The sequence below is a fragment of the Arachis stenosperma genome, chromosome 1 (genome assembly GCF_014773155.1).
Source record: "Arachis stenosperma cultivar V10309 chromosome 1, arast.V10309.gnm1.PFL2, whole genome shotgun sequence".
Taxonomy (NCBI): Eukaryota; Viridiplantae; Streptophyta; class Magnoliopsida; order Fabales; family Fabaceae; genus Arachis; species Arachis stenosperma.
The window spans coordinates 81,620,874-81,635,023 of NC_080377.1; the positions used below are offsets into that span (position 1 = coordinate 81,620,874).

General features: G+C 39.5%; 1 non-coding gene across 1 annotated transcript; it reads left to right on the forward strand.

Annotated features, from left to right (window-relative positions):
* The first annotated feature begins 5,233 nt into the window (after positions 1-5,233).
* LOC130948049 (small nucleolar RNA R71) lies at positions 5,234-5,340 on the forward strand. Its single transcript, XR_009072910.1, has one exon. It is a non-coding gene; the product is annotated as a small nucleolar RNA R71 (small nucleolar RNA).
* The last annotated feature ends 8,810 nt before the right edge of the window (positions 5,341-14,150 follow it).

Genomic DNA, 14,150 nt, shown 5'->3' on the forward strand with positions numbered 1-14,150 from the left:
TAGAAGAGCAGAGAAAGTAAAATACAAAGAATAGTTTTCCAATTTGCAGAACTCCCTAAATAATTCAAAGCTACTCCTATATATATTACTCTTCTCAGCTTCTAGTTGGCTCTTCAAGTCTTGGGCCTTTGGATCTTGAGTTTGAAGTAGTTCTCTTCTTCATTTGGGCTTGGCTTTATTTGCAGTGAGAAAGTGTGAAGTGGGCAGAGACTTTAGCTCAGGACGTTAGGGGTGTTAACGTTTAGTGAAAGTATGAGTTCGAGAACGTTAGTGACACTCAACAATGTCACTAACGTTCCAATGTACCCCTTTGCCTCACATTAGAGCCAACGTTAACTAGGTTAACGTGGCTTCTAACGTGGCCTTGCCAACCTTCGAGAACATTAGTGACACTTAACATTGTCACTAACGTTCCAGTGTGCCCCTATGTCTCACGTTAGAGTCCACGTTAACTAGGTTAACGTGGCTTCTAACGTGGCCATTCTTAGCCATCCCCAACGTTAGTGACAATGTTGAGTGTCACAAACGTTGGCTCATCTTTCACTCATCAACGTTAGCTTCCATGTTAACTAAGTTAACGTGGAAGTTAACGTGGCTCCTTGGGGTTTTGTGGTTGCTTCCAACGTTAGTGACAATGTTGGGTGTCACTAACGTTGTCAACCACCCTTGCCTCTTACGTTAGCTCCCATGTTAACCAAGTTAACGTGGAAGTTAACGTGGTACATTGCACCTTAGGCCAACGTTAGTGACAATGTTGAATGTCACTAACGTTGGCTTCCTTCCCCCTTTTAACGTTAGAGGCCACGTTAACTAAGTTAACGTGGACTCTAACGTGGCCACTTATGATCATTGGCCAACGTTAGTGATAATGTTAAGTGTCACTAACATTGGCTCAAAGTCCCTTTTTCACGTTAGAGTTCACGTTAACTTAGTTAACGTGACTCTTAACTTGGGCAATGATGGCTTCGAGAGCGTTATTGGCAATCACTTTTCTCATTAACTTTGCAAGTTACCTCCCATTCCACGTTAGTGGCCACGTTAATTAGATTAACGTGACTGCTAAGTGGTTCTTCCTTGCTTCCTTTGGTCCTGAAATCAAGCAATAGAGTGCATCAAAGTTCTAATCCAAGTCATGGGTAATGCAACATACAATTTGTCACTAAACTCATGCAAAATTCTCATGAAATCATGTAAAATGCACAATGTATGCTTGAATCAAGGTCTAAGTGAATATCTACCCAAAACTAGCTTATTTCCTAAGGAAATGCATGAAACTACCTTAAAAACAGTAAAGAAAAGGTCAGTGAAACTGGCCAAGATGCCTTGGCATCACAACACCAAACTTAAAGCTTGCTTGTCCCTAAGCAAGTACTGGAACAAGAGAATGATGAATCGAATGCCAAGAGAAATAAGTCATTCTTGTGGAAGTCATGTCACTGATTTTATGGTGGTTTCATGCATAGCAACTTAGGTTCATTCAATTACTGGCTTTCAGACCTTTATTATATCCTAAAACACTGACTTTGCTTACATCCCATGAGACTTTTATTGATCCTTTTATTGTCATTCCAGGGCTTATTTGTGTTCTTCAAGCTAAATGCTCTGTAAGGGGGCAACTCTTTAAGATAAGCTTTTAGCCAACACTCCCGAACCAGTTGGTTCAAGGTGCTAGGTGTTGAGAAACCCCTAAGGACTTACTCCCTCAAGTCTCTCCCCCATACATACACACCACAGGCATCTGGTTCATTTATTTTCCTTCTTGAGACCTTGGTGTCCAGCACCTCTTTGGGTCACTAAGTGCTTTGTAGTGAGGGTTACTCTTGATAGTGGACTTTCAGCCGATAATCCCGGGTTAGTTAACCCAAGTCACCAAGTGATAAAGCACCCCTGAGATCTTATTCATCCAAGTAGATCCCTCACACAGGAGCACCACAGACACATGTCTCAAGGTCAAAACCATTGGTGCCTAGCCTTATTGCTTACTCTTTTTCTTTTGTTTTTCACTTTCCTTGTTCTTTCCCTTTCTCTTATTAGGATCTTGTTATTTACTTAGTCTCATGGGTATATTCAAAGTATAGTATTCAGGCCAGATAGTTGTCATCCCCACCTTATGGTTGAACCAACTTAGCTAACTTATGATCACAACAAAGACTCATGAATGCACCTCCATATCATGAACTCCACTCTGGTCTTTTTAAAACACAATCATTCTCTTTTTCATTTGATTCAAAAGGACAAGCATACAAGTAAATAAGGGAAAGATGCAGTTAAAGAAAACTTAAAGTGCAGAATTGAAAAGGTTCAAATTAACATGGAAGCATGTTCTATTCCATACAAGATCTTCCTTATTTAAAGCATAGAAAAAAAATGGAGTAAAGAAGGAACTCCACCACCTTTTACTCTTGTGGCCATCCATGCTCTTTTCCTTGCTTGTCCTCCTTGTGTCCTCTTGCATTTCCTCGCATCCGCGCCAATCTTGCTTGCTTCCAATCCTCAAGTGCCTTCCTCACTGATTCATGACTCTCTTCCACCCTTTGTCTCTATTCTCGTGCTAATTCATCCTTCATTTCTTCATACCTTGCGATTCCTTCTTGAGACAAGTGTGTAGTTCTCTTCATGAAGTGGCCGAACCTCCCACATTTAATTGTCCAATCAATCCCCATCAATGCTCCTTTTCTTTTCCCTAAAGATAAAATAAGAAAAGTAAAACATAATATTTAAAAAGACAATTTAGCCTTTACGGCTATAACTAATAAAGAAAAGAAAAGATTAGATTGTTTATTTATGAATTCCAACTAACTAACTAACTATTGGTGGGTCCTTATATGCGTTTTGGTGGCACCATGGGGTGACACCAAACTTAGTTTGGAGCACTGTGATGAAAAGTTTTTGTTCAAAGCTCCCAAGACTAGCATGCATCTTGGTTTGCTTTGAACACCAAACTTGTTCCTCACTATATGCTGCACACGAAGGTTTTCACCAAGTGTTTATCATGGTTGGGTTGAAATTCATAAATATTGACTTATTCACTATCTTCTAAAAGCATATAAAACATGAGTTGCCTCCCATGAAGCGCTTTTTTAGCGTCACTAGCTTGACATTTCTCCCTTATTAGGGTGGTTGGTAATGCTTGAAGTCCTCCCCTCTTGCTGTGGACTTGTATCCATTGGTTGTATCAATGATCTCTACATGTTCCAGGGAAAGGACTCTGTTGATTGTGAAGACTTTAGGTAACTGAGATGGTACAGTGGGGAGATTAGGGGGGATATTTGGGAAGTAAGCTGAGATCACTCTATCCCCTGGAGAAAAGTCTTCCGTAGGGATCTTTTTGTTCTTCCACATCCTTGGTACCTTCTTCCTTGTGTCTTTTGATATTGCCTTGCTCTTGATGACTTCTTCCTCTAAGGGGGTTTTGATGTTGTCTTCACATCCCTCTAGAGGTTTAGGTTCCTCCAACTTTTCCTTGAGCTGTGGTGGTTGCTGTTTCCCTTGTTTATCAACCAAAGGGGTCTCCAGATAGGTTGGGTGTGCTTCAGTGCTTGCTTCCTCCTTCAACATCTCATTATTATCTTTGCTTGGTTCCTTGTGTTCTTGGTCTGTTTCTTGTGAGAGTTTGAAAACATGGAAGCTGAGTCGTTCATCATGGATCCTCAATATTAGCTCCCCTTGCTCCACATCTATGAGTGCTCTGGCTGTAGCTAGGAATGGTCATCCCAATATGATTGGGTGAGTGTGATTCTCTTCCATGTCCAGGATGACAAAGTCTGTTGGGAGAAAGTATTTCCCAACCTTTAGCAACACATTTTCCACCACTCCTATTGCTTGCTTTTGAGTCTTGTCAGCCTGTCTGATGACCACATCTGTGGGCATTATCTCATTGATCTGCAGCCTCTTCGCCAAGGATAAGGGCAGTAAGTTGATGCTCGTCCCCAAATCGCAAAGCGCTCTATCGAACATAGTTTCCCATATGGCACAGGGGATATGAAAACTCCCTGGGTCTTTTCTTTTTGTAAGCAATTCAGGTTGAATGAGGGCACTACATTCCTTGTTCAACACTATAGTCTGGCCTCCTTTGATTGAGCTTTTCCTGGGAAGAAGTTCCTTCATATACTTGATGAATGCAGGCATTTGTTGGATGGCATTGATGAATGGTATATTCACATGTAGAGATGCAAACAAGTCTAGGAACCTTGAGTATATTCTCTTCCCCACAGCACCATTGAGCAGTTGGAAAAATGGTGCATAGAGCTTCAGCAGCTCTTGTTGTGAGATTTCTGGTTCATGGTGATCTCTATCCTCCTCCTCTGTTGAGTTGTCTTCAGGTTGTTCGGAAAGTTTGCTTTGCTTGTCTTCAGCCTCTTGATCACTTGTAGTGACCATTTTGCAATGTTCCCATCTTACTTTCTTTGCTTCTCCTCTTGGGTTTTTCTCCGTGTCACTTGGGAAGCCATCAGTAGGTTTGGGAATCTTCTCAGCTAAGCATCCCACTTGGAATTCCAGCTTCTTGATGGTCTCTCCCTGGTTCTTAATATTGGCTCGCACCTCCTCTTTGAACACCTTGTTTTCTTGAATCTTTTGCCATATTCCTTCAAGTAAGGTTTCAATTTTAGAGAGCTTGTCATCAAATGATGGTGGATTGGGAGTAGAGGTGTTGTTTTGGTTTTGATATGGGTGTGGAGAAGTGTTATTGTGGGGGTGTTGATATGTCCTCTGTGTGAATTATTGATGAGCTGCATTGTTGTTGGAGTTGTAACGTCTCTGGTCTTGGCTTTGATCTTGCTGATTCCCCCACCCAAAGTTTGGGTGGTTCCTCCATCCAGGGTTGTATGTCTTGGAGTATGGATCATGGTTCTGTCTAGGTGAATTCCCAATGTAGTTGGCTTGCTCAAGATTACCCTCTGCCTCTTTATTAACTCCTTCTTGGGTTGGTGATGAAGTGGTGATTGCTGCTACTTGATTCCTCTCCATCTTCTTGGTGAGGTCATCTAGCTGCTTGGTAATGAGCTTCTTCTGAGCCAGCAAAGCATCTACATTGTTTAGCTCTATCACTCCTCTAGTGTTCCCTCTTTCGGAAGCATAGAAGTAGTCATTCTCAGCTACAGTCTCAATTACATCTATGACTTCTTCAATGGTCTTCTTCTTGTTCAAAGATCCTCCAGATGAATGGTCTACTGCCTTCTTTGATTCATAAGACAAGCCTTCATAGAAGATGTGCAACTGCACCCATTCATTGAACATATCTGGTGGACACCTCCTTGTTAAGTCTTTAAACCTCTCCCATGCTTCATATAGAGTCTCACCATCTTGTTGCCTGAAAGTTTGGACCTCAGCTCTCAGCCTATTGATTCGTTGAGGAGGGTAAAATCTTGCTAAGAATTTGTTCACCACGTCTTCCCAAGTTGTCAAGCTTTCCCTTGGGAAAGATTCCAGCCACTTGGCTGCTTTGTCCCTAAGTGAGAATGGAAACAAGAGCAGTCTATAGGTGTCAGGATGAACACCATTAGACTTCACTGTGTCACATATCCTCAGGAAGGTGGTTAGATGTTGATTGGGGTCTTCTTGGACACCTCCTCCAAACGAACATTTGTTCTGAAGAAGGGTGATGAGCTGTGGTTTTAGTTCAAAATTGTTGGCATGGATGGTTGGCTTTTGAATGCTACTTCCACAATTGCCGGGGTTTGGATTGATGTAAGAGCCTAACACTCTTCTATCCTCTCCAACATGATTTGCTCTACCTCCTCCCCCATGGTTATGAGCTTCTTCTTCATGTTGGTTTTCCATGTTGCCTTCCATGTTTAATTTAAAGTGTTCCTCCTCCTCTTTAGCACTGATTGCACGTTTTTCCCTTGCTTCCCTCCTTAATCTAAGGAGGGTCCTCTCTGGTTCAGAATCGAAGGAAGTTGAAGCCCCGCTTCTTCTTCCTGTCATACAACCAACAAGTACAAGCAAGGAAAAATATGTGCAGATAATATTGCTGTCAGAATTACTGTTAGTTGTGAGTGATGCAATATATCAAACAGTTAGTGGGTTAGCAAAATGAATGGTAAATAACAAAGAACACGAAAGAGTAGAGGGGGAAGGGAAGAAGATAACTAAGACAGAAAGTAAATTATTCAAACAGAAAATTAAATCAACAAAATAAAAATGCTCAATCTAGTGATCTCCTAATTTAATCATTGTTGATGCACAATCAATCCCCGACAACGGCGCCATAAACTTGATGTAGGTGGAAACTGTCTCTCAACAAATTTCCTTCGGCAAGTGTACCGAATTTGTCGTCAAGTAAAAACTCACAATAGAGTGAGGTCGAATCGCACAGGGATTGATTGATCAAGCAACTTTAATTAGAAGAATGTTCTAGTTTAGCGAATTCAGAATTTGGGTTGAGATTTGCAGAAAATAAAATGGCGGTAATGTAAATGACAGAAAAAGTAAATGCTAGAATTAAAGAGCTGAAAGTAAATGACTGAAAGTAAATTGCAGAATTGTAAATGGGAATGGGGTGTTTGCTCATAAAAGTAAATGCAGAAATTAAATAGAATGGGTAAGATCAGAAATGGGGAGTTCATTGGGCTCAGGAGATGTTGCAATTGTCCAGATCAAGTTCATTTTCATCTCTTCTTCAATCAATGCATTCATTGATCTCCTTGGCAATCTTAATTGATCGAATTACAATTTCTTGCAATTCAATCTCTCAAATCTTGATCAATAGCCAATTCCTTGGTCAATTGCTCATGAGAAGAGATGAAGTCTGGTCACTTATTATACCACATGCATTTCCCAAATCAGGTGTTGAGAGGATTATAGTCACATATCCATCCAAACCCAATTTGGTCCAGCATGAGAAAGCATTTCTAGCTTGATCTATTCATTCCTCTTTCAAGGTTCAGAAGAGATCCAAGTTTGAATAGCTTCTTTTCCAAGATAACTACCCAATTGGATAAAGATCGAAAGCTTTCAAGTAAAATCAAGAGAAAAGATAGAAGAAGAATAATGAAAACTAGTATTGATCCATCAATTTACAACAGAGCTCCCTAACCCAATGAAAGGGGTTTAGTTGTTCATAGCTCTAGAAAATGAAAACAAAGATGGAGAATACATCATGGAACTAGAAGAGCAGAGAAAGTAAAATACAGAGAGTAGTTTTCCAATTTGCAGAACTCCCTAAATAATTCAAAGCTACTCCTATATATACTACACTTCTCAGCTTCTAGTTGGCTCTTCAAGTCTTGGGCCTTTGGATCTTGAGTTTGAAGCAGTTCTCTTCTTCATTTGGGCTTGGCTTTACTTGCAGAGAGAAAGTGTGAAGTGGGCAGAGATTTTAGCTCAGGACGTTAGGGGTGTTAACGTTTAGTGAAAGTATGAGTTCGAGAACGTTAGTGACACTCAACATTGTCACTAACGTTCCAATGTACCCCTTTGCCTCACGTTAGAGCCCACGTTAACTAGGTTAACGTGGCTTCTAACGTGGCCTTGCCAACCTTCGAGAACATTAGTGACACTTAACATTGTCACTAACGTTCCAGTGTGCCCCTATGTCTCACGTTAGAGTCCACGTTAACTAGGTTAACGTGGCTTCTAACGTGGCCATTCTTAGCCATCCCCAACGTTAGTGACAATGTTGAGTGTCACAAACATTGGCTCATCTTTCACTATCAACGTTAGCTTCCACGTTAACTAAGTTAACGTGGAAGTTAACGTGGCTCCTTGGGGTTTTGTGGTTGCTTCCAACGTTAGTGACAATGTTGGGTGTCACTAACGTTGTCAACCACCCTTGCCTCTTACGTTAGCTCCCACGTTAACCAAGTTAACGTGGAAGTTAACGTGGTACATTGCACCTTAGGCCAACGTTAGTGACAATGTTGAATGTCACTAACGTTGGCTTCCTTCCCCCTTTTAACGTTAGAGGCCACGTTAACTAAGTTAACGTGGACTCTAACGTGGCCACTTATGATCATTGGCCAACGTTAGTGATAATGTTAAGTGTCACTAACGTTGGCTCAAAGTCCCTTTTTCACGTTAGAGTTCACGTTAACATAGTTAACGTGACTCTTAACGTGGGCAATGATGGCTTCGACAGCGTTATTGGCAATCACTTTTCTCATTAACTTTGCAAATTACCTCCCATTCCACGTTAGTGGCCACGTTAATTAGATTAACGTGACTGCTCCTGAAATCAAGCAATAGAGTGCATCAAAGTTCTAATCCAAGTCATGGGTAATGCAACATACAATTTGTCACTAAACTCATGCAAAATCCTCATAAAATCATGTAAAATGCACAATGTATGCTTGAATCAAGGTGTAAGTGAATATCTACCCAAAACTAGCTTATTTCCTAAGGAAATGCATGAAACTACCTTAAAAACAGTAAAGAAAAGGTCAGTGAAACTGGCCAAGATGCCCTGGCATCAGCTATTCTCTTCTTGCAAGCTATTTGTACTTTATCTTATGATTTAAATTAGTGAAATCCAGTTCATATTTGTTCTTGAAAGATTTATCTACATTTTTTCACCAAGTAGGTTGAATCATTTTAGCATGTAGTTGCATTCACATTCATAGGTTGCATTGCATGAGTCATGCTTTTCCCTACTCATTTATTTTATTTCCTTAAGCTAAACATGAGGACATGCTAATGTTTAAGTATGGGGAGGTTGATAAACCATTATTTTATGATTCATATTGTGTTTAATTGAGTGATTTTTATCAAGTCTTTACCCACTTATTCATATGATTAGCATGTATTTACAATTTCTTCCCAAATTGCTCTATGATTGAAAACTTGCTTCCTAAAAATCTTTTAATTGTATATTTTTATTCTCCTTTATACCATTCGATGCGTGATCTGTGTGTTAAGTGTTTCAGGCTTCAAAGGGCAGGAATGGCTTAGAGAATGGAGGGGAAGCTTGCAAAAAGGGAAGGAGCACAAGAAATAAAGGAGATAACCAGCGGACAGCGACGCGCACGCATGGCTGACGCGTGCGCGCGATTTGGACAAAATCACTGCGTACGCATGGATTGGAGTTCGTGCAAACGACGCGAGCACATGCCTGACGCGCACGCGTGGAGAGGGAAATTGCTGAATGATGCGTACGCGTGACCGACGCGTACGGATGACATGCGCGATCTGCAGAAATTACAAAATACGCTGGAGACAGTTTCGGGCCGCGTTTTGACCCAGATTTTGGCCCAGAAACACATATTAAAGTTAGAGAACATGCAGAGACTCAACATATCAAATCATACACACAATTTTAGGTTTAGATGTAGTTTTTAGAGAGAGAGGTTCTCTCCTCTCTGTTAGAAATTAGGATTAGGATTTAGGATTTACAATTATGTTCAGACTACTTCCCTTCATTACGGGTTCAATGTTCCTTTTATTTATTTTATTTTCTCAATTTAACTTATGAATTTTTCCCATGTTGGATTTGATTTCTTTTATTAATATTGGAGGTATTTCAGACATATGACTTTTATTTAGTTTCTTATGTTCTTGGTTCTAGTTGATTAATTGGTAACTCTTGAGTTATCAAACTCATTGGTGGATGAAATTGTGATTCCTTTGTTATTGTATTTTGTAAAATTCATTGCTTTTTCAACTATGTGTGGACACAACTCCGTTCAACTTAACCAGCAAGTGTACTGGGTCATCCAAGTAATACCTTACGTGAGTAAGGGTCGATCCCACAGAGATTGTTGGTATGAAGCAAGCTATGGTCACCTTGTAAATCTCAGTTAGGCAAATTAAATGGTTATGGGTTTCGAAAATTAATAATAAATAAAAAATGAAAAGGGATAGAAATACTTATGTAAATCAAACGTGGGAATTTCAGATAGGCGTATGGAGATGCTGTGCTCCTCTTGAATCTCTACTTTCTTATTACATTCATCCAATTCTTCTTACTCCTTTCCATGGCAAGCTGTATGTAGGGCATCACCATCATCAATGGCTACTTTTCATCCTCTCGGGAAAATGGTCCTATGCGCTGTCACTGCACGGCTAATCGTCTGGAGGCATCACCCTTGTTGATAGCTACATCCCATCCTCTCAGTGAAAATGGTCCAAATGCTCTGTCACAGCACAGCTAATCATCTGTCGGTTCTCAATCAGGTTGGAGTAGAATCCCTTGATTCTTTTGCATTTGTCATCACGCCCAGCCTTCAGGAGTTTGAAGCTCGTCACAGTCATTCAATACCGGAATCCTACTCGGAAGACCACAGACAAGGTTAGACTTTCCGGATTCTCGGGATCCTACTCGGAATACCACAGACAAGGTTAGACTTTTCGGATCCCCATGAATGCCGCCATCTATCTAGCTTATACCACGAAGATTCTGTTGGGGAATCTAAGAGATATGCGCCCGGCCTAGAGTAGAACGGAAGTGGTTGTCAGTCACGTGCGTTCATAGGTGAGAATGATGATGAGTGTCACGGATCATCACATTCATCAAGTTGAAGTGCAACGTATATCTTGGAATAAGAATAAAAGAGAATTGAATAGAAAATAATGGTAATTGTATTGAAACTTGAGGTACAGCAGAGCTCCACACCCTTAATCTATGGTGTGCAGAAACTCCACCGTTGAAAATACATAAGTGAAAGGTTCAGGCTTGGCCGAATGGCCAGCCCCCTGAATGATTAAAAGACCGAATGATCAAAGACTAAACAGTCAAAAGATTAAATTGTCAAAAGATGTCTAATACAATAGTAAATTATCCTATTTATACTAGACTAGCTACTAGGGTTTACATGAGTAAGTAATTGATGCATAAATCCACTTTCGGGGCCCACTTGGTGTATACTTGGGCTGAGCTTGATCTATCCACGAGCTGAGGCTTTTCTTGGAGTTGAACTCCAAGTTATAACGTGTTTTGGGCGTTCAACTCCGGATCATGACGTGTTTCTGGCGTTTACTCTAGACAGTAGCATGTACTTGGCGTTCAACGCCAATTTACGTCGTTAATTTCCGAATAAAGTATGGACTATTATATATTGCTGGAAAGCTCTGGATGTCTACTTTCCAACGCCGTTGAGATCGCGCCATTTGGAGTTCTATAGTTCCAGAAAATCCATTTTGAGTGCAGGGAGGTCAGATTCCAACAGCATCAGCAGTCCTTTTGTCAGCCTTTTTCAGAGTTTTGCTCAAGTCCCTCAATTTCAGCCAGAAATTACCTGAAATTACAGAAAAATACACAAACTCATAGTAAAGTCCAGAAATGTGAATTTAACATAAAAACTAATGAAAACATCCCTAAAAGTAGCTTGAACTTACTAAAAACTACCTAAAAACAATGCCAAAAAGCGTATAAATTATCCGCTCATCACTCATCGTGATTGATAATTGTTATCTTTGCTGATTGATTTAGATTCCTATAACTCTAGTCTTTCCTTAGGAGTTGACTAGGACTTTAGGTGTTAAATTGATTTGTCCACTTTACTTACCTTCATAGTTATAGATTATTTGAGTGGGAGCAAAAATATAATTCCCATCACCATTGATAAGGATAACTAGGATAGGACTTCCAGTTTTCATACCTTGCCAAGAGTTTTATTAGTTATTAATTTATTAATCCCTGCAATTTATTTCTCTTGTTCAAACCTTTTTCAAAAACCCGAAAATATTGTTTTCCATAACAAATAATAAATCACACTTCCCTGCAATTTCTTGAGAAGACGACCTGAGGTTTGAATACTTCGGTTTATAAATTTATTGGGTTTTGTTACTTGTGACAACCAAACATTTGTACAAAAGGATTTTCTGTTGGTTTAGAAGCTATACTTACAATACGATTATATATTTTTATATTTCTTTACCGATAGGAAATTTGATCGTCAGTGACGAATGAGTTAATGTCGATCTAGAATTTCTCAAAATAAGATCACTTCGTTGTAAGTATAGTTAAATCAACAATTAACTCTTAACATCAAAGTTTAGATATTCAAATACAAAACATATAAACCGAGAGTAGTTAAACTTTGGGTCATTCTCCCTTGGGATGCAATCGAAGTGTTATGCCTTCGGTTGTGGGGAAAAGGAGTTTTGGAATCAAAGAACTAAAGATTAAAAGAACTTAACAAATAAAGAAACTAAGTGTTCCAAGGGTTACCTGAAACTGAAGGTCGATCCCGGATGAGATCTACTGATGAGGTCGGAGCTGTTGTGTCTGACTTGTTGAATTTTGTGGTGCTGCTGACCCTTGGTCACCGGAGGGTGGTGGTAAGAGACTCCCATGCTTAAGTTAGCACGTGCTTTAGGCAGGTTTTTTGTAGAATCAGAGTATGAGTTATACATGGGTGCTCTAGTGTATTTATAGTAGTATTGAGTGGCCTTCCTTGAGATAAGATAGTTATCTTATCTTTTTAGGTGAACTGCCTTATCTTTTAGGGGCCTAGTCGCCTTTAGAGTGGGCTTTGTTCCTTCGTTTGGGCCCGCTTGGGCCTCTATGGTGATTTGGCTAAACTATTTTAGGAAGAGGTCGGTGGCGACCAACCTGAAGAGGTTGGTCGCCCGTGTCTTCAATCAGCCCAGGTCGCACTACTCGACCCAGGGTTTGAACACTAAGGAATGGTCAAAATTGATATTAGAGCAAGTGAAAAGGAAGTAAGGTCAAAACTAGTGAAAATGCAAGATATGTAGTAGAAAACCTTAACATGGGAAATGAGGATCCAAGGAATCCTATCATCACCATAAGCACAACTATGGTAATTATGATGAGTCAATCTCGCTTAGTCAACCCCTAACATTGAGGAATAAGTCAAGCAAGCATAATTGACCTTAATCCATAAGTCCTAGCTAACTTACCAAACTAGTTGATAAAAGGCTAGCTTTAATGGAAACAAGAGTCAATTAACTCCCCAAGAATTACCACTAAATGTCGGACATTATGACTCTAGTATCCTAGGAACTTAAACCCCAAGCCAAGTTGGGAAAATCTACTCAAAATTACCAAGTGGCATTTTCACAAACACTTGGTGGGCACAAAACCAAAACATGAGAATTTGCAAGGAAAATTTGAAAACTATAACCAACTATCAACAATAGCAACAAGAAACAAGCAATCAAACATAAAGGAAACATAAAGCATTAAATTCACTGATCAAAACTTCAAGTAACACAAGATTTCAAATATGAACAAAGTAACTTGAACCAAAAGGAAATAAAAGTAAAAAAGCTATAATTAAAAAGGAAATTGAGAGTAGTTACAAATAAAGAAGCAAAATCCAGAATTAAAGCTTGCTATAAAATGCTACAATGGAGATTGATAAAACCTAAGAGAGCATTCTACTCTACACTACTCCTACTCCTAATTACTCTCTAAAAACTATCTAAGTGAGCTCCCTTGACATGTGTTGAATTTCCCTTGATATGGCACTCCAATTCAGTCTTCAAGCCTTCCAAAATGGGCCAAAAGCCTTTAGAAATCATGAAGCATGTGTTTCATTAATGAAATCATGTGCAAGGACCTATGCGTACACACACTTTCCTAAATGGAGACCTGTGCGTATGCACAAGTGCTTGTGCGCATGCACACATACAAATTTCTTCTTGTGCGCATGCACACATGGCTGTGTGTGCTTTTCCTTGTTTTCTTCATGTTTTCTCCCTTGTACATGCTTTCTTCCACTTTTGGTTATCTCTTCTTACCTAAATGACCTGAAATACTAAACAAACTAGTCATGGCATCGGATGGCATGAAAATAGAATTAAATTGTTCAATTTAAGCCAAAATTGCATGTTTTCACATTTAGGATCAAATTAGGGGCAAAACACAAAAGTATGCTATCTTGGTGACTAAGTGTGAGTTTATGTGATGAAATTCATCCAAATTGAGTCAAATTATATCGAAAAATAGGGACTCATCAAATTTCCCCACACTTAAACAATAGCATGTCCTCATGCTAAACCAAACAAGGATAGTTATCAAAGGGGTAACCAACTTATTAAATGTAGCTATTTATATGCACGCAAATATGTATATACTACTATATCTATATCTCTATCTATAGTTTCCTATGAAATTGGTGAAAACAAATAATCCATTTCCAAGCAAGAGTATAGACAGATAGGGCCAAGCAAAGAAGTAGCTCAATGCAATCAAAATCTAAAGAATTGATTCAAATTTCATAATGAAGCAACTTGCAAGAATACAT